The 10,662-nt window shown below is 44.7% G+C and overlaps 2 long non-coding RNA genes across 2 annotated transcripts; both read left to right on the top strand.

Annotated features, from left to right (window-relative positions):
- The first annotated feature begins 1,409 nt into the window (after window positions 1-1,409).
- Window positions 1,410-4,740, top strand: LOC142560938 (uncharacterized). Its single transcript, XR_012823480.1, has 2 exons — window positions 1,410-1,553; window positions 4,499-4,740. It is a non-coding gene; the product is annotated as an uncharacterized LOC142560938 (long non-coding RNA).
- Window positions 4,741-6,742: 2,002 nt separating this feature from the next.
- LOC142560937 (uncharacterized) lies at window positions 6,743-10,000 on the top strand. Its single transcript, XR_012823479.1, has 2 exons — window positions 6,743-6,876; window positions 9,834-10,000. It is a non-coding gene; the product is annotated as an uncharacterized LOC142560937 (long non-coding RNA).
- Window positions 10,001-10,662: the final 662 nt, after the last annotated feature.

The following is a 10,662-nucleotide window of genomic DNA, read 5'->3' as shown; positions in this document are numbered from 1 at the left end:
AACCTTTAGCTCGAGTTGGTCTGCATAAGCTTGAGAGGCAGAGTACAGTGCAATGACGGGTCCTGAACTCCAGATAAAAGTCTATGTCTTGAGCTCATTTGTCATAAAAATAGTGGAAAGCAATGTCCCATTTATACTGGAAGCAAAAAATAATGTAGAGAAATGAGTAAATGTTTGAAACGGTACGGTTAATTCTGCCAATGAGAGAAGTAGTTTAAATACATGCTATATGTTAATAAATATCAATTTTTTCGCTGCAGATGATCAGACAGCATTTTCTAAAAGCAAAGTGCACCGTGGAAGTGAACGTCAGTATCTTGGAATGAACTGGTCATGCCTTCGTTAACAAGAATGCAGACAATTGTTTTTCTGTATTAAATTTTAGAAGGCAATAAGAGCACAAGAAAACTATCAATGCAGATGTATTGACCGAGGCATATTTAATCTGAAGTAGCATTGAATTGATCAATGCAGACAGTTGATTCACAGCCTAATGGCAAATACAGAACATGCTAGTGTACATGCATGCAAAGCATGTACACTAGCATGGCGTAGATGCAGAAGATGTGTGTAAGTGGGGTTTCGATGGTGTCTTGTATACTGCATTGCTGATTAGCACCTGTACTTCTGCACCAAGGTAGCAATGCATGAAACATGCTGCACCGAAGGATGGCGCTGAAAAATTGTTAACCAACCAAGCACCTTTTGAAATGAATAGCAAGGTTTAGAAGGTACTATCAATAAAGCACTGAAATGAATGGTAGGGTTCAGCACCATGTGAACTGTTTGAAATGGTGCTGGTGAATCGAACAGCCATAAGATGACACACACAAAAACAATGACAGGGAAAATATGGTCAATGAAGAACAACGAAACTCCAAGTGAAATTCTGTTTTGAATCACTTTTGACAACATAGAAAGATTCAACAAAGCACTCTTAGAAACAATGGCACCCTGTGCTGATGCTGAGAGGTGATTGAGAAAGCTGTCAATGTAGACGTCACTATTGATGCGATAGATACTCGTGCGGTAAACAGAACAGGTGCTTAAAAGGGGCAGCAGTGCCGGTGCAGCAGATAAACACTGCCATGGATGCTGATGCAGCACGCTGCTCGCACTTTTGAATCAAGCGATGAGGTGTAGGCCGTGTTATTTACTTCATTGGATCACTCAGTGGCCCAGTGCATATGGCTGCTTTTTTTTAAATCAGGGCGAGCTTCTTATGCTTTCTGTAAAGTTCTAAAACACTTCCAGAAAGTTGTGCCATAAACGACATTGCCTGCTCGTCCTGGAGCATAGTCAAGCAAATCTGCCAAGAGCTTTAAAAATAAATAAATAATAATAATAATAAATACTACCATTGTACAGTAAAACCTTGTTATAGAATTGATATAGACCATCAGGGGTGACGAACGCGGTCTTCTCTTGGTCCTTTTCATCTACAGAAATTTGCCAATAACCAAGACCGAAGGTCTATTGATGAAAAGTATTTGGCACCGTGGAGACAACTGAGGGCATCGTCAATGCGAGGCAAGGGGTAGACATCTTTCTTGGTAATAATAATTTTCATAATTTTCATAATTTCATAATTTATTTATTAGTAAAAATACAGATAATTGCATGTGCGTAGTATACATAAGGAGGTCCCATAGTCAAAGACTGTATCGGGACCTCCTATGCGGTTTAGACGACGATAATCTACGCAGAAACACCATGTTCCATCTTTCCTTTTAAAAAGTACCATGGGCAACGCCGGAGGCCTCAACAAAGGTTCAACAATACCTTTTGCAAGCATCTTGTTCACTTCATCTTGAATAACCTTACGCTCTAAAGCAGAAACTCGATATGGCCGGTGATGAATAGGACTGGCATCACCAGTATTTATGTGATGCTTAACAATTGAAGTCTGGCCCAATTGGAGATTGTTGAGGTCGAAGATGTCATGGTAGGAAACCAAAAGGTGACACAGAGTTGCTGCTTGTTCAGGCAATAGGTCCGCAGCAATCATGGGACAAAATGTTGCTTCAGGGCAAATAGCATCCTGTAGACATGGTGAAGAATCTGAGCAGACGTTTACTGAAAACGTTGTGACATGGTCCTCTCCTATAGCACGCAGCGTTGTAAACGATATGCCTTGGGGTAGAACTTCCTTTGTCAGGCCAAAATTGACAACAGGGAGGCATGTCCGGTTATCGGCGAGGGTTAGACGGAGTGGGGCACAGCGATATTGCGCATCAAAAGGACATCAGGAACAGGTGTGGCAACGTAATCACCATCTGGCACAGGAAAAGATGATAGCAAATCGACGAAAGTCAAGGCTTTATGTGGCAGGCGAACAAAGGCAGTCGTACTAAAGTTGTTCGGCAGTTCGGCACGAATATGCACGAGTAGAGGAAGTTCGAGGCAAAGGGTATCGGCAGAACAGTTGATCAAAGCTGAATGCACCGTAAGAAAGTCGAGTCCAAGGATTAGGTCATGGGGACAATTGATCCGCACTGTAAAAAGAACAGGAACGTGGCGGTCAGCGATACTGATAGGGGAAGTACACATTCCTGCAACGTCAACAGTGCTACCATCGGCCATCGGCTCGAGTAGTAGGAGGCATGAGAACCTTCCTCAGTCGACTACGGAGCTTACAACTCATTGTGGACACCTGGGCTCCAGTATCTATTAACGCCGTCAAAGGGACACCGTCGACATGAACATCAAGTAAGTTCTGGTTCGTTGGGAGCGTCAGTGGAGGATTTCAACACGACGAAGATAATGCAGCACTAGCCCCAGGAGCTGCATGGTCTAGTTTTCTGTCTGGGAGGGTCCAAAATTGGTCGGTGATGAATAGCGGTGTGGCTTGTTCGACGGGGACCCACGGCGTTGAGGTGATGCCTGAGGTAGGAGGTATACGGTGAGGCGAGTAACGGCGTGGGTCGGCATATGGGCGAGAAGACAGGGTAAAGGAGCTCGAATATGGCGAAGTCCAGGAGGTGCGGCAGTGGCAAGCAACGTGGCTAATGTGGAGGCAATGGAAGCAAAAAGGCTTGTTGTTCAGAGTTCTCCACTGGGTAGGGTTGCTGTACCTGGGAGGGGAATACAGATCGCTGTGACGCATAGCTGTCAGCACCAGTCGGGCGTCAGGTTGGGAGACGGAGTAGGCAGCAGGAAAACCGAGGTTGGCAAATTCTTGCCGCACAACTGCCTGAATGAGATCGCTAGGCCTGGTTGATCAATGGTGGGGTCAAGTGGGTGTGGATGGAATGGCACAGGACTTGTAGCCTCGATTTCACGGTGAACAATAGTGTGACGTCCTCACTTAAGGGTAGTGAAGCGGTAAGGTCGACGCAAGGTGACCTCGCAGCTGTGTTAGGGAGCTGGGAGAACTGTGGAAAGATGCGGTGGCATACCTTGACAATGACGTCTGTGGACACATTTATGAAGACCAACAAGTTGAATGCGTCATCCGCGATCCCTTTGAGTATGTGGCCGACTTTCTCAACCTGAAACATTTTGTCATTGACTTTCCGGCAAAGAGTGAGCATTTCTTGTATGTATGAGACAAACGATTCAGTAGAAGACTGAACTCGGGTAGCAAGCTCTTTTCTAACAGCCAGCCCACCATTCCCACCGTTCGGCAGAACGGTGGGATTTGCAAAGAGGTCGCTGAGCTTCTCCTTGAAGCATCCCAGCTAGAGATCTCGTCTTCGTGTGCCTGGAACCAGACACAAGGAGTTCCACCCAAGTAGAATAGGACATTGGCTAGCATAAGGTAGGGTCCCAGCGGTTGTTTTGGCTAACACGCTCATACAGGTTGAGCCAGTCCTCAACGTCGACCTTATCTTGGCCGGAGCATATGCCAGGATTGCAGGGGTTAGTAACCGTAACGCAAGTTATTGGCAGGGTCGCAGGAGTAGAAGCAGATGAGGTGTCCGTCACCGGGAGCCATGGTGGAAAGCAGGACGGTGCAGCCGCTGCCGCACCGTCCTGGGCGAGGAACGGCACCCTCCACCAAAATGTTACACAAACGAAGGATTAAGAACTGAAGACTATTTACAAAAGATAATGCACTGCTGGCCAGTTCAGCCGACAGCTCGAGAGCCAGAGAGCGTTGGTCGTCTTTGTCAGGGCGCTTGTGTGCATCGCCCACAAGAAACACGCAATATGCATGTATCAATATGTACCCACTTAATAAGCAATTCCAATTTAAATGTAGCCATAATGAATCCCCTGCCCAAAAGGTTAATGTGTAGTATTTACTTCATTTTTCAGAGGGTACAAGCATGACACTGACGAATGACTGCTTAAACCGTAGTCACTTGATGCATGCCAAGTGGTTAATGTGTAGTATTTACTTCATTTTACAAGTGTACAAGTGTGACATTGACAAAATGTTGTGCTTGCAGATCATAGATAGCAAAATTGTGGCATACGGACCTTTCCCGTACTGCATTGCCACCAATAGTGACGTCAAAACATGGTAGCCATGATGTGTTTCCTGCTCCCATAGCTTCTAGCACTTCCACGTCATCGTCACGGATGACGACATGGATGATGGCCCTTCCGTATCTGACATGGCTAGTGTGTTGACCATCACCAGGGCATTTGCAGAGAAGTGGGGACTGATGGAGAAACTGGCTGGCAGACTTGCCGTGTTTTAGGATGCCGTCACCACTGCAAGGTCGCTACGGTGGCAAGTGAAAGTAACAAGTTTTTTGCTGCCTGCCCGCAAATAAAGCTTGTCTGCGTGTGTTTGAGTGACAATTAACATGTTTTTTTTAGCCAGTAAATCTATAGCCGCTCATCTGTGATTGCCGGCTAATTAATACATTGATTAGTGCATACCTGATCCACGTTACCCGCCAACTACATATTAACGAGGTTTTAAAGTAACAGTGCCCGCAACAAATATCAATGTGCTGGACACTTCTTTGACTGCATGTTGATACCTTCAAGCTCCTTCAAGCTTAAGAGGTTACGGAGCATATGCACACCCACTGGAGGTGCCCTCTGTCTCTGCAAACATCACCCCTGTGAGCATCGTTTGCATGGTGCTGCGAACCTCAGCAGCACCAGCTAATGAGCAGGTGCAGCGGTTCCCTGAAACCACACCATGCTACACCATGCTACAATTGAGAACTGTTGTGCAGCGGCATGCTTTTGCACCAAAGAATTGAGGGCTATGGGACAGCACAACATGACTGGAGGGCATGGTGCAGTAAACTGTGCATAAATCGGACACATCTTATTTAGTACATCTACGACCATGTCTGCAGCATGCCAAAGTACCACAGTCATTTCAGCCACAGCTGTGCACATCACTGAGTGACACTCCACGATAAGGCTATCAAAGCAGTCTGCGCAGTGGGCTTCAGGGAAGATTCTTCAGCAGATATTGAGTGTGCACCCAATGGCAAACAAGCCAAATTAAAGTTTGTTCTTGTTCAGGAACCTTGACTGCTGTTTCTCACTGATGGTAGCACAAAGGCATATGTACTACAATGTTTAGACATCAATTACCATAGACGCTTAACATTTTGACGAGATGGAAAAGATCTGACAGTGATGTTCAGGACTCAAAGCACAACAAGGTGAGGACAATGAACGTATATATGATGGCACCTGCACTGTTCTTTTGTGTAAACTCATCATGCCACAGGTTCTTAGTGTCAAGATGTAAAACTTACCAGACCCAGCTTCTCTTGTCAGTCAACAATATACACTATAGAATTAACGTCTAAAGTTATCACTAAAATGAGTGCTAAAACCCCTAAATGCTTACATTAGGACCAGAATTCACAAGTGGCTGTAATATCAACGTGTAAACGCTCAGAGGGTTCTTGAAGCACTGCTGAGCAGATGAACATGACTCCCAGCCGGGATAATACACGTGCGATGGGAGTCAATGTCACACTCTTAAAGTCACTTGTTACGAAGCAATACACAACACCCTTTCTCACAAAACCTTATAACACTAGTAAAATTGGTTGGCCAAGTTTCGATTTATCCTACTTTGAAGCAAGCACATAAAGAGAACATCCCAGTCTTTCATCCACGATTAAATCACCAGTATTAAATGGACCCACCTTAAGGTTTATTTGGCAACAGCACGTGTACGTCCATGCTTGTACGTTTATTGATTGTCCCGCTCTAGTAGAACCGACGACCACGCAGCCTGATCATGCACTTTGTAATGAAGCTTATTTCTAGAAAATCACAAATACCGACCGCACACACAACCTCTGTCACATCTGCACAGAGCACTTGAGCGGAGAAAGGTTACCAGAGAATGGCTGTTGACAGCGCAGCGATATTACTATGTAAAACGAACGTTGTTTCCCGCGCGTGCAATGACGCCGCAAAGCACTCATTTAGCGACTTCATTCACGACCGCTCTTATTCGGCGGACGGCAGACCTGAACCATGTGTCAGGAATGTGAGTTTACATTGCGAGATAAATGATGAATACTCTTTATTTTCTCTAAACAAGTGCGCGCACATGCCGCACTTCGGTCGTCTGCCATTTACACATTCTGCCGTGTAGCAGCACCGTAACCAGGTAATGTTACGTTTAAGTGATTGTGAAAAAGGCTCTTACAAGTTTGAAGGAACCTTAGATAAACAGTGCCGTCTAATATGCATTCTCGGCACTAGTGCACTGTAGCACTGGCTGATCGGTGCGGCGGTCCGTGGGATGCGTCACAAGGAAAATAGGCCGTGTCTGCTGTGCCCGGGGCACAGCAGACGAAAGGTGCCCGAAATGTCTACGTTCACCTATGACGTCACGTCCGCTATAACCCATGATGTCACATCCGCTCATTTCCATGGCGTCTGTCTACGGAGCCGGCTGCGCTGCGAAGCGGTCCGTATTCCGTGCCCACTTAGAGCGTGAGTAATTCATCTTTCCACGCTATATGCGTGTAATAAAGGATTGGGGCTGTGAGCTGTTTGATGCGTTACCATTAGGTACCTTGTGCGCATATTTTGCCTCATGGCCGCATCAAATTGCAGCCGGCATGTGGAATGGGCTGTGGCATCTTATATGGAGCTGCTCATGTGAGTGGTATTGCCTCCGTCAGGATCGTCTGTGCGTGCACAGAACCTTTCAGTAGTCTGATTCAGGGGAGGGTGCGCGTAAGAACGAGGACGTAAGAAAGCACTGGCATGACGAGCTGTTCCGTCAGATCGCGTTACATCGCGCTTTTTTTCTAAGACCATCTCGCTCTAGCGAGAGGATCTTAGAACAGCATTACTACTGCTTTTTTAGTTTTGCTGCGGCTCATTTAATCATCACCTGCATTCTTTTAATAATACAAATGGCATCGCTCCGCGGAAGAGCGTCTCTTGAAGTTTCCAAACAAGAGCCAATGCCGCCGTGCCTGCTGCATACACGCTTATACCTTTCCTAACGCAGCTAAGACGCGGCACTAGCTCTGCTACTGCGTGATACAGGGTCACTGTGATAATAAAATTAAAAAGAACAAACGAAATTAATGCAGAAAATGTCAAACGTTGCCAAGTGTGATAAACGGACCTGCCTCGCTAGATGAGTTGAAGAAATCGGCGTCGTGAAGTCAGCTTCGCCGCAGTATACTAGCGTTACGCGGTGAAGCATGTCAGAACTGAAGAGTGACCGCTTTCACCGACATATATAATATGTGTTCCTTAATGATGTACTTGTGGACCTGCCGTCTCCTATTAAATTACGCGCGCCGAGGCGCCTAAGTGTACTGGCCGGCCTTCAGCGCTATTTCGGACGTGGCTGTGATGCTTTGAACCGTTGGCTTGTCGACCTCGTAAGCCAGTTAATGTTTACACGGCCATTTTTTTCTGAACTGTTGATTTCTTCCATAATAGCTACGTAATTTCGTAGTTTCCTGTTCAACTGCTTTGTCATTGTCAATGTCATATTGTATGTCACTGGGAAACCGCCGAACGCAGGGAACTCACTCGCATGCGGGGAACTGCATAACTAGCCACTGGATTAGCGTGCCTCTTGGGAAGCTGCTTTGCATCAAAGGCGAGGTACCCTTGCTATGATTAACCGCAAAACATGTATGTCTATCTGCTTAACATATTTGTATTGCGATGAAGCTAACCTTACGGAACCGAATTTCGCAACGCTTTTTAGACTCCTGCATCTCTACCAGCCACTACCAAACGCTTGTCGGTACGTTTCTTGGCAAAGGTCCAGCTAAATCTCCCCTGTTGGGAGTGGGGGTGGGGGGGGGGGGGCTCACGTATATGAAAACTGCCAAGGAAAGCAGTTGCCCTGATGAAGGCACGCTCCCCTGTCGAAACATTAGCACCAGCCTGTTCGACCACCGTTATCACCGCAACATATTTGTGTGTTGCGGTGAAGCATGCCGATATTGGGAAAGATTTACGTGAATCTGGAATGTACGGTTTCTGTCAGCGACGAACCTAATGTTCTACTCTCAACAAAGCAGATTTTCGCGGCAGGATGCATGATGTCTTGAGAACTTTTGTTGGCTAAAGCCACACATGCCAGGTTAGCTCTTGTCACAATAATACGCTTTACCGCAATACACAAGAGGCCTCGCTGCGGGACACGCCCGCCGTAGTTAGCCAAAACCTTACGTGACCGTTCACTGCAAAACACCTCCTGTATTGCGGTGATTCGTAATAAAGCACATTTGTCAGTTTAGAATGTAAAGACCCTTGCCCTTCGCTTTTGTAATATTATGACTCAGTTTAATGAGAACATGTATTCACTGCTAAAAAACATCCACATTGAAATAGAGATATGAACACTGATGGCAGCCTGTGTGATGTTTTATCCCTTTACTTTTTTGTGTAGCTGTCACGCTGCCATTATTAAATTTTCCTGTACTTTGTAAGGTGCTGACGTACATAACATTACATCACAAGGAGCCACTGTGTAATTAGTGTTCAAAGACCAGTGTGATGGCTTTTCTCAAGAAAGGTTTGGGTTATGTTGTTGTGAAGGTTTTTTTTTTAGAGAGGTAGCTTTCTGAGAAGAAATCAGATGTCAGGAAATAGACCTCAATGGCACAGTAATCTTGGCTGCCTTTTGCTCAAACGTGCCCTAGACATAATTGAGTAATTTGCACTTGCAACTGGACAGCAGCCTTAGCTTGGGAGACCAGTGATATGGCATATTTTATCAAACTAGGTGACACATAGCATTACCAGTCCGAATAGAGACCTGTTTAAATGTTTGTCACCTTTAACACTTAGATTTTCGACCATGAATTCAGAAAAATCTGTAGCACATTTAGAACCTAGATTTTAAATGCTGTATAAGTTGGCTTCTTGTTCACTGCAGCTGTGCTCGGCTTCTGTCCAAACGGGAGAGCACTTCTGCACAGCTTATTAGGGAACATTCTTAATTACATACCTTCTTTTTATTTATCTCGCCTACAATAACAATCAAATGCTTATAGCACATGAATGTGCTGTGCATGAATCTTAACTTACAATGCCATGTTCAACAGCACAGTGCATGTAGCTTGTGTTCGTTCATTCAAGCTAAGCATTGCTACAGCCTTTAACTGTAGGTACCATAGTATGAGAGCAGAGAAATGGATATGCAAAGACAGTTGGGCACATTGAGACAACATCTTTGTTGTGTGTGAAAAGGTGACAGATACACAATATGGGGAGAATGCATGCACTTTCATATTTTCTCGCGCACAAAAAAAGCCGGAGGAATAAGGTTTCTTCACTGTGCCATAGAAACTATATGTTTGCTCTCAAAGGTAATTCTGATTCATTGAATATGTTCCTGTGCTGTGTTTATTTTCTTGAGTGTGCTTTAGTTTTTGCACGTTAATGTTTCAAACTCGTTTTTATTTTCACAGACTGAACATCCCACGTCTTGGTTTGACTTCCTGGTACAGGATACTTGCACTTAGCATGGAATGATGAAGCAGAGCAGTGTACTTTTATTAAATGTGCAGATTTTAGCAGTATAACAGCCGTTCATTAAAAAAACATGTGTGCTGAAAATAAAGTGTTCTTACCCACATTCCTCGTTGTCTATTTATTTATTTATTAATACTGTCAACCCTCATAGAGGGTCATAACAGCGAGGACAATACAATTACATAAATCAAATATGGACAATGTCAATGTACGTAAAGTTGCTTAACACTTGTCAATTCACAGTGAATAAGATGTTCACTTGAATGCTGTTCAGCACACTTCTGACATTTATCAAAATACGTACAATGAATATCAAGTCGCACATATCACTTGGCACTTCAAAACTAAATCGAAAACTCCCATAAATATGCTTCAGCAGCATTTTCAAAGTCGGTGACATCTTTTAGGCTAACAATAGCGTTTGGCAATTGGTTCCACATTTCTATCGCATCCAGGAAAAATGAGTATCGATATGTATCACTGTTGGTACAGTCCGGCTTTATGACGTAGTCGTGGTTAGTTCGCAGGTATCTTTTGCCTGGAGAATGTAGATATTTGAGCTTATCAATCTAAAGTTGATCCTGCATTATTTGATAAAGCACCTTCAGCCTATATTTTTTCCTACGTACCTCAAGGAGATAGAAGTTGCAACGCTGTAACATAAGCGTGACCGATTCCTTCCTTCGGTATGTCGAACAAATAAAACGTGCCGCCAGACTCTGTATCCTTTCTAACTTCCTCTTAAGCGTCACTTGATGGGGACTC

This window comes from Dermacentor variabilis, chromosome 10 (genome assembly GCF_050947875.1).
Source record: "Dermacentor variabilis isolate Ectoservices chromosome 10, ASM5094787v1, whole genome shotgun sequence".
Taxonomy (NCBI): domain Eukaryota; kingdom Metazoa; phylum Arthropoda; class Arachnida; order Ixodida; family Ixodidae; genus Dermacentor; species Dermacentor variabilis.
This window is presented reverse-complemented; position numbering and strand designations above follow the sequence as displayed.